Source organism: Hemitrygon akajei, chromosome 11, assembly GCF_048418815.1.
Source record: "Hemitrygon akajei chromosome 11, sHemAka1.3, whole genome shotgun sequence".
Lineage (NCBI taxonomy): Eukaryota > Metazoa > Chordata > Chondrichthyes > Myliobatiformes > Dasyatidae > Hemitrygon > Hemitrygon akajei.
In genome coordinates, this window is record NC_133134.1 from 49677600 (window position 1) to 49693170 (window position 15571).

The 15571-nt window shown below is 41.6% G+C and overlaps 1 long non-coding RNA gene across 1 annotated transcript; it reads left to right on the forward strand.

Moving 5' to 3' along the window:
- The first annotated feature begins 618 nt into the window (after positions 1–618).
- On the forward strand, positions 619–15243 carry LOC140735110 (uncharacterized). The gene is made up of 3 exons (XR_012100691.1): positions 619–706; positions 3242–3386; positions 14279–15243. It is a non-coding gene; the product is annotated as an uncharacterized lncRNA (long non-coding RNA).
- The last annotated feature ends 328 nt before the right edge of the window (positions 15244–15571 follow it).

Sequence of the window (15571 nt, forward strand, 5' to 3'; positions counted from 1 at the left end):
GAAACTACAGATGTTGGAAATATGAGATAAAAACAAGAAAAAGTGCTGGAAAAACCTTACATGTGAGCATATGTAGAGAGAGAATCAGAGTTGATCCTTAAGCTCCGAAATTCATCATCAGAACGAGGGAAGAGAAAAAAAATGTTAATTTACAGTAGCAGAGAAGGTGAGAGAAGGTTGGGTAGAGCAAATGAGTTGATAGAGTGAGACCAAATGAGCTGATGTGGCAGTTGGATGTGACGTTATGAATACCTGTGTCTCAGTCTCTGCCTCTCTCTCCTCCATTTGTCATGGACCTCTCAGATCCATCTGGCTCCCTCCAACTTGATGGCATGATTATTGATTTCTCCTTCCAGTAAACAAACCCCCCCCCCACCCTTTCCTCTATTCCCCACTCTGACATTTTACCTCATTTCACCTACCTATTACTTCCCCCTGGATCCCTTCTTCCTTCCCATTCTCCTATTCTTCTCACTCTCCTCTCCTATCAGATTCCTTCTCCTCCTGCCTTTGACCTTTCCCACCCACCAGGCTTCACCTATCATCTTCCAGTTAGCCTCTTGCCCCTCCCCCACCACCGCTTTAATTCTGGCATCTTGTCTTTCTCCTTCCTTCTTAGTCCTGAAGAAGTGTCTTGGCACAAAATGTCAACTGTTTATTAATTTCCATAGGTGCTGCTTGACCTGCTGAGTTCCTCTATGGTTTTGTGAGTGTTTCTTTGGCTCTCCGTCATTTGCAGACTTTCTTGTGCTTTTTTTTATTAAGAATCTTTATCTAAGTTTTGTGTTGCTAATAGCAGGACTGTGGCACATTGCTAGCGGAATAGGGCGTAGCACTGGAGAGAGAAAGCTGCGCCCATCAGTGGCAAACAAAACCTTGGCAAGTGAGTGCTTGCCATTAGAATGACAAAGGAGAAAGGGAATTTCAGTGAATGAATTAAATAGAGCATGCAGCCTAGATCAAGTTGTTTAACTAATCACACTTCACTCTGCTCAAGCCTTCTCCGGTTGTATCTGACTCTTCAATGTGTGCTTCTTTTCCCTCTTCCCTTGTGAAGCTTTCCCACTATCTTCTTAAACGTCTCTATACTCTCTCAAGCATATTTGGCAAAGGTAGGTTCCAAATTTCCCCACTCGGATCTCTTGGTGACAGCTCTTGATAGACTCCACCTTTTCTCTTCCCCATAAGTGCTCCGTGTGCCCACTTGGCAAAATCTTCACAATTTTAAATTTCTGCACGAACTCACCCTTACCCTCACCCCTTAGGAAAGAGGCACAACTGGTTCATTCTGACCACGTGAGTTTAAACTTCAATTTAATCTTTGTTAAGTAGGCACAAGAAATTGCAGGTACTAGAATATGGGGCAAAAAAAAATTGATGGAGGAACTCAATGGGTCATGCAGCATCTGATGGGGAAAAGGAATTGTTGATTTTTTGAGTTGAGATCCTATCTCATCCAGATTGCGGGGTCTTGACCCAAATAATCGAAGAATTTTATTCCCCCCACGGATGCTACTTGACCTGCCGAGTTCCTCCAGAAGTTTGCTTTTTTTTCCTTTGTTAACTATTCTTGCTTTCTTCTGCATAACTAAATCCTTTCAATAGTTCAGCACACAGTGTCCTCCAACTATGGTTCAATCTTTGTTTAACACTGATTTTAAATTCACAAGATAAACGCTAATTTGGTAATTGTCTTTTTCAATAGGTATATTTCATGTCAGAGAAATGCATATAATATACATCCGGAAATTCTTTTTCTTCTCAAACATCCACAAACACAGAGGAGTGCTCCAAAGAATGAATGACAGTTAAATGTTAGAACCACAAAGTCCCCCCCCCAGCTCCCCCCCACTCATGCACAAGCAGCAGTAAGGCAATGAACCCCCCACCAGCAAAAAGAGCATTAGCACCTTCCACTGAGGACTCAAGCATGCAGAAAAGCATCAATAAAGGCACAGACTTGCAATACCCCAAGGACTATTCATTCACCCAGTATTCAATATACCACAGGCTCTCTCTCTCTCTCCATAATAAGGTAAAAAGAGGTGCTCCCGTTTCACAGTGAGAGGGAGACATAACAAAACAACCTGTTGATTTATGGTGTTGCTGTGTTGCTTTTTCCGAGCTCTGTGCCTCTGGGCACACAGCCAGTGACAAGCCCGCTACTTCCGATCTTCCTTGTTCTCCCGCAACGCATTAGTCGGCAGCGGAGGCACCAGCCTTGAATCTGCCCGCCACCAGAGCCATGAAAATCTGGCATGCTGAAGGCGCACTAGTCTTCTAGGCTGTGTCCTTGGCACATCGAAAAGTGGCTGGTCGTGAGGCCCTGAGAGCGGGTCCCATTCCCGCAAAGAACCAAAGTCAAAGTGTAACTCCAGGCCAGGGTCTTCAAAAGAACCTTGAAAGAGAAAAAAAGAGATATCAAAGACAGAAATAAAGCTGTTTCGAAGATGCAAGCAAAGGAGTCGCTGTTTAGTGCCATCATCACTCAACGCCACCTCAATGCTTTCTACTAATGATATTAACCAGTGTTATCACTATGATAAGTTTGTACATCAGTCACCAAACAAGAGTCAACTATTAAGGGCCATTTCATTGAGAGATCAGGACATACAATAGTCCTGATTGAAGCTTAGTCCTTCCCTGGACTGGACTCTTTATGAATTCCAGTCATTAGTTTGCCCATTTCTCGGTCCCTGATTTTTAATGTGTGTTCAGTAGAGATGCTGTGCTTTAGATATATTTAAAGCCTCACTTGAAGAAGCAGCTAGATTGGCTATTTGCCCGTTAAGAGCTCACCTAAAAATTTCACCTGGCCTGCACAAGGCGATCCTCGATTCTCAGCCTGCCTCATCTTAATATCACTCACTCTGACATGCATTTAGCAGCCTTAGGATTAATGCTTGTGCAAGTTGCAAAGTATTAAAGAACTAGAATTATGGTAAAATTTCTACTGACAATTACATCAGCATTGATTTGCTTTGCCTGCATGCATTACATACTCCTGACAATGACTGAGCTTTAGACTTGTTACAATGATTTGTTCAGACTCACTTCATTGAGGCAACAGGATTATCGCTTACCAATTGTGTTGACAAGTGTGCATCTTCAGTCAGCTTGTGTTGCCTTTATGGCATTTATTTAGTTTATAATGTTTTCGCTTTAGTAATTCATTTGTTAGCATTTTCTAGTTAAAGTTAAGATTGTTTAAAGTAAATTCGTTGTCTGTGATATATCGCAGCATGCGATGACGTCACATCCGGTTTCGCCGCGTCTTGTGGGAAAATACCAGTTTGGAGAAATGGGAAGGAGGGGGCTCACATGTGCAGGATCAGCGCAAGAAAAGTTTTCTTTCTACGCACTAGAAACATCAGTAAAGCAATGCCGTAAGTTCATGAGATAATCGATGTGTTGAATTAAAAATGTTAACGCTGATTCTGTTAAAAGTAATGACGGTTGATAAGGTTTATGTTTTCGTTAGTTAAAGAGTTGCAGATAGTTTGTGTTGAAGTGTATTTAAAGCAGTCAATGGCGTAGGTAGATTCTGACTGTATGCTGCATTTTAATGTAATGTAGTTGTAGTTTACTTTTGCAAGTATTTACGATGTAAATGTGATATCAAGAAGGAAACAAATACTGTACAAATTTTGTATTGTTTTATCAACAGTTTTCACCATACGTTAATGTGGAAGAGTGAACAGTAAACGGTTAATCTTACTGCGATCCTGTTTTCATTGACTACGGTTTACCTCGGTGTTTAGTTCAGCGTTCTCTTACACCTGAGCGAGAACACTACACAGCTCTTAACTCTCCATTGTGGAGAGTGCAGATCGATACTTAGGGTGGCATTCTGGTGCAGTGAATTGTGCTATTGCCACATGGCACCATCTCCAATACTTATTTTATTAATTTACCCTGGATTCATGGTAGAAACATTCCAGCATCCCTGGCAAAGGACAGGATTTCTCCTTGGTTCTGCTGGATATGTTTCACAATGAATGAAATCCAAACGACTGTTTGAAAAATACCCCATGAGGAATCAGATCTGCCTACTAAATGACCAGACATGGTCTAAATATTAAATTTAAGATATATTGGCCATTAATACAATGAGAAACTATCTACATTAAACTTTTTCAAAATGTAAACTGCAAACAGTAACCAGCCTTGAAATTAGAAACACAGATGTCTGAATAAGCACCATTGTGTAAAGAATCATTTTATTGGTTTACAGACGGAAGACAATCAAGAGATATGGTTTATAAACTGGCATTCTCAGATACACTGACCCAACGTATAGACAATGGGGCTATGCTTATTAGTCTACATCAAACAAGGCATCTGACATCTCCATCAACATCCCCAAGTGTGAATGCCAAAGACACACTAGGGGAGCTTTACAGAATCATCAGCTCTCTACAAAGCAAGCATCTGGATCATCTCTTTCTAAATGCAGGAGACTTTAATCATATTAACCTGCAGGACATTTTACCCAAATTGCACCAACATGTTATCATGACCACTAGGGGAACAAACAAACTGCGCCATGCTTATACAAACAGATGTTATACTTACAAAGCCACCCACCCCCTCATCGTGCCCTTTCTGACCACATCCCTAAAATGTTATTCCCAGCATTTTGACTTCTGCTGAAAAGGGAGAAACCAGTCAAAAGAGCCATCATGGTATGGCCTAATGAGGCAATGTCTATGCTTCAAGACTGTCTTAAATGGACCAGCTGGCAGATGTTCAAGGAGGTTAACACCAACAGAGGAAACTCAGGCCTCATCTGTCTCCGGCTAACTTTGCAAATGTGTAGATGACATCAGTACCTCAAGAACAGTCATCGCATAGCAGGTGACAGACCAGCTCCCAGAGCAGCCAGGAGAAATCCCATCTTAGGCATCAAGAGGCTGTTATGTCCTGTAAAGTTTGGGTAACCCCAGAAACTAATTGAAGGAAGCACAGGAGCAGGTTATTTTTCTTCTTAGTTTTCTCTTTCTGTTCTTCGGTGAGATGCTCATATATGATGTGGAGACATAATGACATATTCCATTCACCTACTTTTATGTCTAATCTATAATGCTTAATCTAACAATTTATTACTCAAATATTGCTGAAATATTGAATACACTGCAGTCCTCACAGTATACAATATAATAAAATGACTATATAGACATCCAAAGAATAGTTAATTAAATTGTCCCATTCAGGCCTAAAGGTTTAATCACTTGGGAGGATTTCTTACTATTGTGAGATAATATCTCTCCTGATAATGGATGGGGTGGTGGGGGGGGGGGGGTGACTTTGCTTGGAAAGTGAGATTTGTGGCTGAGGACACTCATAGGTTCTGGGGTCTCCTGAGTGGTGGTTGTAGGAAGTGGTTCCATTTGTCTATTCTTGTGATTATCAGAGTATACTGATTTCTGACCATGCCCCAATTACTCTGTCCTTAAATTTTCCTGGCCTTCCTCAGAGGAATAAACACTGGCGGTTTGATTCGACTTTACTATCGGATGATGATTTTCTAAAATTTATCAAGGATCAGATAACCTTTTATTTTAACACCAATACATCAACTGAAGTGTCATCCCAGATTGTCTGGGATGCCATGAAAGCATATCTGAGGGGTCAAATAATCTCCTATACAGCAAGTCTTAATAGAAAGTCCTGTGCAAATCGATTAGACCTCATTAATCAGATTAAAGAATTGGATCAACTGTATGCTCAAACTAAGAATCTTGAACTATACAAGAAACATGTAGAACTTCAAACTAAATTTAATCTTCTGTCCACTCAACCTGTCGAATGCCAACTTCTTGAAAGTAAGAGTTGTTTTTATATTCATGGTGACAAATCTGGTAAATTTCTAGCCAATCAGCTGAGGCGTTCCAAAGCCAAACAACATATTACAAAGATCCGGAAGGAGAATGGAGACCTTACATCGAATCACTTAGAAATCAATGACGCATTTTAAAATTTCTATTCTCAACTTTATTCCTCTGAATCTTTGAATGACAATATCTCTATCGATCATTTTTTAAATAATCTGAATATTCCTTCGCTTTCATCTGATTTTAAAGCCAAACTTAATGCGCCTATATCATCAGAAGAAATATCTTCTGCAATTTCTGCATTGTCCTTGGGGAAATCTCCTGGACCTGATGGGTTCCCCGTAGAATTTTATAAATCATTCTCTTCACTTCTCTCCCCTCAGTTACTTACAGTATTATCTGACTCATTTAACTACGGCAAATTGCCACCCTCTTTCAATGAGGCTTCTATTATTCTTTTATTAAAAAAGAGTAAAGACCCAACAGAATGTTCCTCGTATAGGCCGATTTCATAGCTTAATGTTGATGTTAAAATCTTGGCCAAAGTTTTGGCTTATAGATTAGAAACTGTTATCCCCCCTATTATTTCTGATGATCAAACTGGTTTTATTAAAAACCGTCTTCCTTTATTTAACATTCGGCGTTTATTTAACATTTTATATTCACTCCCGACTGGGATTCCTGAATGTGTTATTTCCCTTGATGCGGAGAAAGCATTTGATCGTATAGAGTGGAACTACCTTTTTGCAGTTTTAGAAAAATTTGACTTCGGTCAAAGTTTTATCTCTTGGATCAAATTGCTGTATTTGTGTCCTACTGCCTCTGTTTTAACTAATTCTCAGAAATCCCAGTTATTTAACCCCAAACGTGGCACCCGTCAGGAATGCCCTTTAAGTCCCTTTCTCTTTGATTTGGCTATAGAACCTTTGGCGATAGCTTTTCGAAATTGTCCTGAACTGACCAGGATTTGGAGAGGGGGTGTTGAGCATAAAGTTTCTCTTTATGCCGATGACTTATTACTTTTTCTTTCAAATCCGTCTACATCCTTACCTCCAATGTTTTCACTTCTTGACCAGTTTAGCCAGTTCTCTGGATATAAACTTAATTTACATAAGAGTGAACTTTTCCCAATTAATAAAGAAGCACAAGAATTAACATTTCGTGATCTTCCTTTTAAAGTAGTCCACAATCAATTTACTTATCTTGGGATTATAGTCACAAGGAAGTTTAAAGATCTCTTTCGTGAAAATTTTGCCAATCTTTCATATACTATTAAACAGAGTCTGTTACAATGGTCACCTCTATCTATGTCTTTGGTAGGTCGTATTAATGTTGTTAAAATGTATGTTCTCCCTAAACTTTTATATCTATTTCAATCAATCCCAATTTTTATTCCTAAATCTTTTTTTGATTCCTTAGACTATTATTTTGTCATATCTGTGGAAGAATAAGCACTCTAGAATTAACAAAGTTTATCTCCAAAAATCTAAAAAAGAGGGTGGCATGGCTTTACCTAACTTTCATTTATATTATTGGGCAGCCAATATACTTTGTGCTACCTTTTGGTCTTTTTTCCATGGCCAACCCGAGTGCCCTAATTGGGTGGCAATGGAGTTGAGCTCCACTAAAGAATTATCTATCTCTGCACTTCTCGGCTCTGCACTCCCTAGTAGTTCGTCCAGGTTAATAGTTAATCCTCTTGTCAGACACACTTTGTGTATATGGGCTCAGTTTAGGAAATTTTATGGGTTCCATGGTTTTTCCTTTTCTAGCCCTATCTTACATAATCACCTTTTTTTACCTATTACGTATGACTCAGCCTTCCATGATTGGTATAGGAAGGGCATTAGACATTTTGAAGATCTTTTTATTGATAATCGCTTTGCCTCTTTTCAACAGCTCTCTGCTAAGTTCAATCTGCCTAATGCTCATTTTTTTAGATATCTCCAAATTAGACACTTTATTACTCCTTTAATCCCTAACTTCCCTGAAATGCCTGAGAAAAATATTATGGACTTATTTCTTTCTATTAATCCACTAGGTAAAGGTTTAATATCATTTATTCATGATAAATTGGCAGCCCTACGACGTGCCCCTGTGGATAAAATTAAAATGGCATGGGAGCACGATTTAAATACCTCCTTATCCGATGAGACTTGGGACGCGATTCTCAAATCGGTTAACTCAACCTCTCTTTGTGCTCGCCATTGTCTTTTACAGTTTAAGATTGTTCATAGAGCCCATATGTCTAAATCCAAATTATCTCGGTTTTACCCTAACATCAGTCCGCTTTGTGATAAATGCAAAAGGGGCGAGGCCTCTCTCATTCATATGTACTGGCTTTGTCCTAGCTTGGAGAAATTTTGGAAAGATGTCTTCATAATGTTATCGTATATTCTGAATCACCACCTAGAACCTAACCCTTTAATTGCTTTGTTCGGTTTCTGGGGTGAGACAGATTTACGTCTGAGTTCGACTAAGTGTTGAATATTATCTTTTGCCTCTCTCCTGGCTAGACGTTTAATCCTCCTTAGATGGAGAGATGTTGCCCCGCCCACACATGCTCAATGGCTTAACGATATTATGGCCTGCTTAGACCTTGAAAAAATTTATTATTCAGTCCTTAATTCAGATTTAAAGTTCCATAAGGTCTGGGGACGTTTTATTGAGTACTTTCATAACCTTCCTCTTAACTAAGGTTTTTTTTCGGTCCCTAGCTTTCAGCTCCTTTTTTTTTGTAGTAGGCATTAATATCTTCTGTTGTTAAGCATATTTACAGTTTTGGGGGTTTGATTGTCCTGATTTATATTCTCTATATTGTGTTGTGGTTGGTCTGGAGTTTTTTTTTGTTGCGGGGCTTGGGGAGGATACTAATTTTACATGTCTTCAATTTGGGTGTTTTCTCAATTATCTTTCTTTGTATCATATTATTATTGTATGTTTATTTTTGCACTGTATCAATGTTCTTCATTTTGATCCGGGGTTTTTTTTATCTGTAGCTATGTAGAAAATGTATAAAAAAACTAATAATGTGTTGGATTATCAAATTTTTCATCAACAGCATGAGGACTGGTGCTATTTTTTAAACCGCAACTTGAATTTTTATCCTGTTCTCTTCTCCGTGCAGTCTATTTCATTTTTGGTGCCCAAAATGCTTTTTCCACAGACTTTAAACCTGCATTCAGCTGGTGTCTGTGAGCCCCTGCCACAATGGTAACACAATTTGTTCAGCCAGGCAGGTTTCTCTTTAGACATTACAATTCTGTTTATGCTTCCTGACTACAACGCAATTCCATCTCTAGCTATCGTTTCCATTGATAAAGCAATTTCAACTGCTCTCTTAAATGTGAGTTGTGCTTCAATTAGGAGACATTACTGATTTTTTTTAGTAAGATTCCACAAACTAAATGATCTCTCAGAGCATCATTAAGCCCATCGCTGAACTGACAAGGCTCGGACAAGTTCCTTAATTCAGCCATTTAAGCTAAACTGGACTCCCCTTCCATTTGATTCTGCTTGTGAAACCTAAAGTGTTCTGCAATCAACAATGGCTTCAGTTCTAAATATTCCTCCATTATATTCATGATATCAGCAAATATCATTTTGGCTGGTTTGGTTGGAGCATTTAAACTTCTTAGCAAACTGTATGTTTTTCCACATATTGCATTCAGTAATACTGGCACTTGCTTTTCATTGGCTATTTTATTTCCTTCAAAATACAGCTCAATTCATTTAGTATATACATCATTCAATTTCTATTGTACAATCCAACACATCTATCTTTCCATTTCTGATTTTTTATATATATTATCACCCAGTACACTGTTTATGAACCTGTGGTCATATCCGATGCTTATTAATTTAGTCCATTTTCTGTCTTTTTAATTTAATTTTGACATCTCTCTCCCCTGCTGAAAAAAATGTGCAGAGCTTCAAAGGTAGGTAGTCATCTCAGGTTCATTTTAAAACTTCTTCATCGCATCTGCTATGTTTTGTAAACTCCAGAAACAAATCGAAACAAAAATACAGGAGCCCGGATATTTATCTATTTAGTTTTCTTTCCCTTTTCTTTAGTGAAGATCTCACATATGACATGGTGACATAATGCGGTATGCCATTCACACACTTTTACATATAACCCAAGTAAACAAAGAATGCTTAATCAAACAACATGTTTGCAATATTATTGAAATATTGAATATGCCACAGAGGGCAAAGACAGACTACACACAAAACATTTAGGGAACACCTGTCCATTAACAATCCCTAGCATGTATGGCTGGGCATTAAGAGCATTAATAACTATGCAAGGAAAAACAGCGTCCAGCGTTTGTGTGTGCCTCCCTCCCTGACATTTCAAGGCATGCAGCACAATGTCAGCCATGAAAGTTACCCCCTTCTAGGTGAGCAGCCAATGTATGTAACAGCAGTAAATGTGAGAAGAACTCTGCAGAGAGTAGAGAAACATAGAAACATAGAAAACCTACAGCACAATACAGGCCCTTCGGCCCACAAAGTTGTGCTGAACATGTCCCTACCTTAGAAATTACTAGGCTTACCCATAGCCCTCTATTTTTCTAAGCTCTATGTACCTATCCAAAATTCTCTTAAAAGACCTTATCGTACCTGCCTCCACCACCATTGCCGGCAACTCATTCCACCGCTCTCTACGTAAAAAACTTACCCCTGAAATCTCCTCTGTACCTTCTCCCAAGCACCTTAAACCTGTGTCCTCTTGTGGCAACCATTTCAGCCCTGGGAAAAAGCCTTTGACTATCCACACGATCAATGCCTCTCATCATCCTATACACCTCTATCAGGTCACCTCTCATCCTCCGTCACTCCAAGGAGAAAAGGCCAAGTTCATTCAACCTATTCTCATAAGACATGCTCCCCAATCCAGGCAACATCCTTGTAAATCTCCTCTGCACCCTTTCTATGGTTTCCACATCCTTCCTGTAGTGAGGCGACCAGAACTGAGGACAGAACTCCAAGTGGGATCTGACCAGGGTCCTATACAGCTGCAACATTATCTCTTGGCTCCTAAATTCAATTCCACGATTGATGAAGGCCAATACACCGTATGCCTTCTTAACCACAGATTCAACCTGCACAGCTGCTTTGAGCGTCCTGTGGACTCGGACCCCAAGATTCAGATTCAGGTTTAGATTCAGTTTATTGTCATTTAAAAACCATAAATGCAATGCAGTTAAAAAATGAGACAATGTTCCTCCAGAATGATCTCAACAAAGCACATGACAAAATAGACTACACCAGAAAATTCACATAACGTTTGACAATCCCTAATCCAGAGTCCGGAGAGACTGCTGTGTATTAATATCGCGCTACCATCTTAGCGCGTTCCCTGGAAAGGAGCTCCAAACCCACCAGACAAAACAAGACCAAAAACTAAAGCTACAAGACCTGCACAAAACCACATAGTTACAACATATAGTTACAACAGTGCAAACAATCCCATAATTTAATAAAAAACAGACAATGGGCACGGTAAAAATAGTCCAAAGATGTTACAAGACTATAAGTTTGAAAGAAACCATCATACAGTTTCCTCAAGTCCTCAGGGTCCCGACAGAACCACGCCAGCGGCAGAAGGGAATACCCCCGCTATGGACTTCCACGGCGTCGCCCGACTCAGCCTCGCAGACGCAGCGCACAGAGAAAGCTCCGTCAAACCCAGCCTCGCAGACACAGCACACACTGAAAGCGACCTGACTGCAGCGGACTCCGAGTCCGTTGAACTTCCGAGCCTCTGACCATATCCTCCGGCACAGCTTCTCCGAGCACCATCCTCTGCCGAGCGTATTAAGACGCCCCCGCCAATGGCCACCGGCAACGCGACCCCGAGGACTAGGAGCCTGTTCTTCTCAGCAGAGACCCGGACCTCACAGCAGCAGCAGTAACAAAGAGGGCCTTCCTTGAGATTCCCAGATGTTCCTCCGTGCTCCGTGCTCCCACGTCCGTTTTTCATTAGATTAGGATTGCGCATGGCACCCCGCTTCACAAATAACAGATAATCAGCTCTGGAGTGGCCGCTGCAAGCTGCGTCGCACTGCCATCTTGATTCCTCTGATCCTCCACATTGCCAAGAGTCTTACCATTAATACTATATTCTGCCATCATATTTGACCAACAAAAATGAACCATTTCACACTTATCTGAGTTGAACTCCATCTGCCACTTCTCAGCCCAGTTTTGCATCCTATCAATGTCCCAAATCCCTGTAATACTGCTGGACCAGACAACACCCCAGGGTGAGTACTCAGGGAGTGTGCACACCAGCTCACTGATGTCTTCATAGACACCTCCAACACTTCACTCATCCAAGCTGCTGTTCCCACACGATTCAAATCAGCCAGCATCATCCCTGTACCAAAGAACTCTACTTCTGAACTAAACAGTTACCGCCTGGTGGCACTGAGGCCATTCATCATGAAGTGCTGTGAATGGCTGGTAATGGCGATATCAAAAACTGCATTCCTGCCACACTGGACAGTCACCAATATGCTTAAAGACAGATGAAATAGCATTTGTCATGCACCTAGCCTTGACACACGTAGGAAATGAGCACTCTTATGTCAGAATGCTGTTTCTGAATTTCAGTTCAACATTCAACATTATTGTCCACAGACCTTGATGAACAAACTCCCACAACTCGGTGCAACTGGGTGTTGGACTTCCTGACCAACAGACCTCGGATAGTCAGGATGTACAACTGCTCCTCCCTCCCCAGCATCCTCAACACAGGTGCCCCCTCCAGGCTGTGCGCTGAGCCCACTGCTGTACACTCTGCTCACACACAACTGCACTGCCAAGCACCCAAGTAATCACTTTGTCAACTTCACTGATGGCAAGACAGTGGTGGGGCTCATCGCCAACAATGATGAAATGGCCTACATAGAGAAGGTTGAAGAGCTCGAGGCCTGATGCCAGGAAAATAACCTCTCAGTGTTAAAAAGTTAAAGTTGAAGTCTGTCCTGAGCTTTTTCGGTTCATCAGGCCAGTGCTTATGCTGGTTTCTGTAGCGTGAAGCGACTGGGAGTACGAGACTGCCCCCCCCCCCACCGATAGGACGCCAGTCGATTGCAAGGTTAACCCCCAGCATTTTGCCGGTACCCATTTTCAGCTGGGTGGACTGGAGCAATGTGTGGTTAAGTGCCTTGCTCAACTCAAGGACACAACACGTTGCCTCGGCTGGGGCTCGAACTCATGACCTTCAGATTGCTAGACCAACGCCTTAACCACTTGGCCATGTGCCACAAAAATGAGACAAAAGAGATGGTTATATACTGTACTGCAGAAGAACTCACTCCACTCACCCCCGCCTTTACGTTGGTGGCACAGCAGTGGAATCTGCTAGCAGTTTCAAACTCCTGAGAGTGGACATCTCGTACAACCTCTCATGGTCCCAGAACACATCCTATACAATCAAGAAAGCTCACCACTTTGTGAGGAGGCCGAGGAGAGCTGGACTGTGCACATCAGTACTCACGTCATTACAGATGTGCAGTAGAGAACATCCTAACATGCTGCATCATGGCATGATACGGAAATCGCACTGTGATGGGTAATCAACTACCCAGTGTATCACCAGCACCAGTCAGCCCGTCATCAAGGACAGAAGGGTGCAGGAAAAAGGCCAGAAATATCATGAAGGATCCCACGCACCCTGCTCATGGACTATCCCACTCCCATCAGTGCAGAGGCTATGTAGATATCCATGCCAGGACCACCAGAATTGGGGTGTCACAGTAGCACAGAGGTTATGGTGATGCTATTACAGCTTGGGCCATTGGTTTTCGGAGTCCACGTCCGAAGTCCTCTGTAAGAAAGTTTGTATAATCTTCCTGTCAGTGTTTGGGTTTCCCTTTGGTGCACTTTTTCTCCTCCTACAGCCCAAAACCATAGCGGTTAATAGGATAGCTGGTCATTGTAAATTGTCTTGTGATTAGGCTGGGGTTAGAAAGGTGGGTTGCTGGGTGTTGCAGCTCGTTAGGCTGGAAGGGCCTACTCTGCACCCAGATGTACATAAATAAATAAATAATGAGTTATTTTCCTCAACCTCTCTTCCCATTAACCCATATCACCACGGTCCCAACCACCACTACTTTATCAAAGTTTCACAGTGTCCCTCCTCATGGACTGCTTGTCCTACTCCCATCAGAGAGGAGGCTACATAACGTCCAAGTCAGGACCACCAGACTCAACAGCAGATACTTTCCCCAAGCAGTGAAGCTGATCAACACTTCCACCCACTAACCCACCTCCACTACTTTATCATTTCATGTCAGTCACCTTACATCCAGTCACTCCTCTACCTATAATGCTTTATGTACATATTGTCAATCCATGTATATAAGCTATCTTATGTATTTACATTTACTGTGTTTTTTATTATTGTGTTCTTTCTTTTATCTTATCCCCAGCTACGGGTATATAGCCCCACTGTCTTGTGGGCAGCCTTGAGAGAGACGAAGGCTACGGGAGAAAACCCAGACAACAAGTCCAGAGTGGAGCCCCTAAGTCATTGAACATCCTTCCGGCAGCTCCTGCAGCCAATCTGGTCCCAAAAGTATTACTCCATAAGCTTTCCTTTAAACTACACTGGTGAGGCCAAGAGGGGGATCTTGATGACTGGTCATCTCAGGATCTCCATAACCTCCACCCAGGCTTGTGATGATGATCATCCCCATTGTCCTTCGAGACTGAAGAATGCCAGCCATCTTATCATGATTTCTTTGTGCTGCATCCAATCTGGAGTAACAATTATTTCGTCTCCTTTACACTTGTGTAATGGCAATGACATTGAACAATCTTGAATGCAAGCAATCAATAATTGAGGTACTTGTTCTTGAGAGAGTCAGTTCTCACACCACTAATTTTGAGTGCCTGTGGATTCTGTCCCCAGAAGCTTTTAGACTGTCTTTGTGAATTACTCTATCCAAGCAAAGATTTTCAATATTCAGAGTGATTTGTCGTGTATGATATGTCCCCATTTTAAATACGCAATTCCAGGCATCCATTCCTCTGCACTCAAAATATTAAACAGAGCAATTGTAACTTTGAAATTGTATTCAGTCAATATTTTCATCTTCTTATGTGTAAAAACACAATGCTTTGAGTTTAGGAAGATTTTCCAGAGAGATAAAGTGAGAAAGGGAAATGGGAGCGAGGAATGCTGAAGCAGGGGCAGGGGGCATTTACCATCAGTTTGAGAAATTGATGTTCATGCCATCAGGTTGGAGGTAACTCGGACAGAATATAAGGTGTTTGTGGTGAACTACATATACCTGTCTGGACTGCTCCTGTGGCTCCTCCCACAGACCCCTGTATAAAGGCGATTGAGGCCTGATGCCCGGCCTCATTCTCCAGGATGTAGTGTTGTTCATTCTTCCAGTCAATAAAAGCCGATACCTCGCTTCTTACGTCTCAGAGTGAGTTATTGATGGTGCATCAGTGTTGCTCCTACAACCTAAGTGTGGTCCCATCGCAGTAGTAAGGGATCCCATGGTCTGACATGTCAGAATGGGACTGGGACAGACATGTTAGAATGGGAATGGAGACTGACACCTTATCTCCTTACCTGTCCATCACCTTCCCCTGGTCTCCTCCCCCTTCCCTTTCTTCCACAGCCTTCCGACCTCTCCTATCAGATTCCCCCTTCACCAGACTTTTATCTCTTTCACTAATCGACTTCCCAGCTCTTTACTTCACCCCTG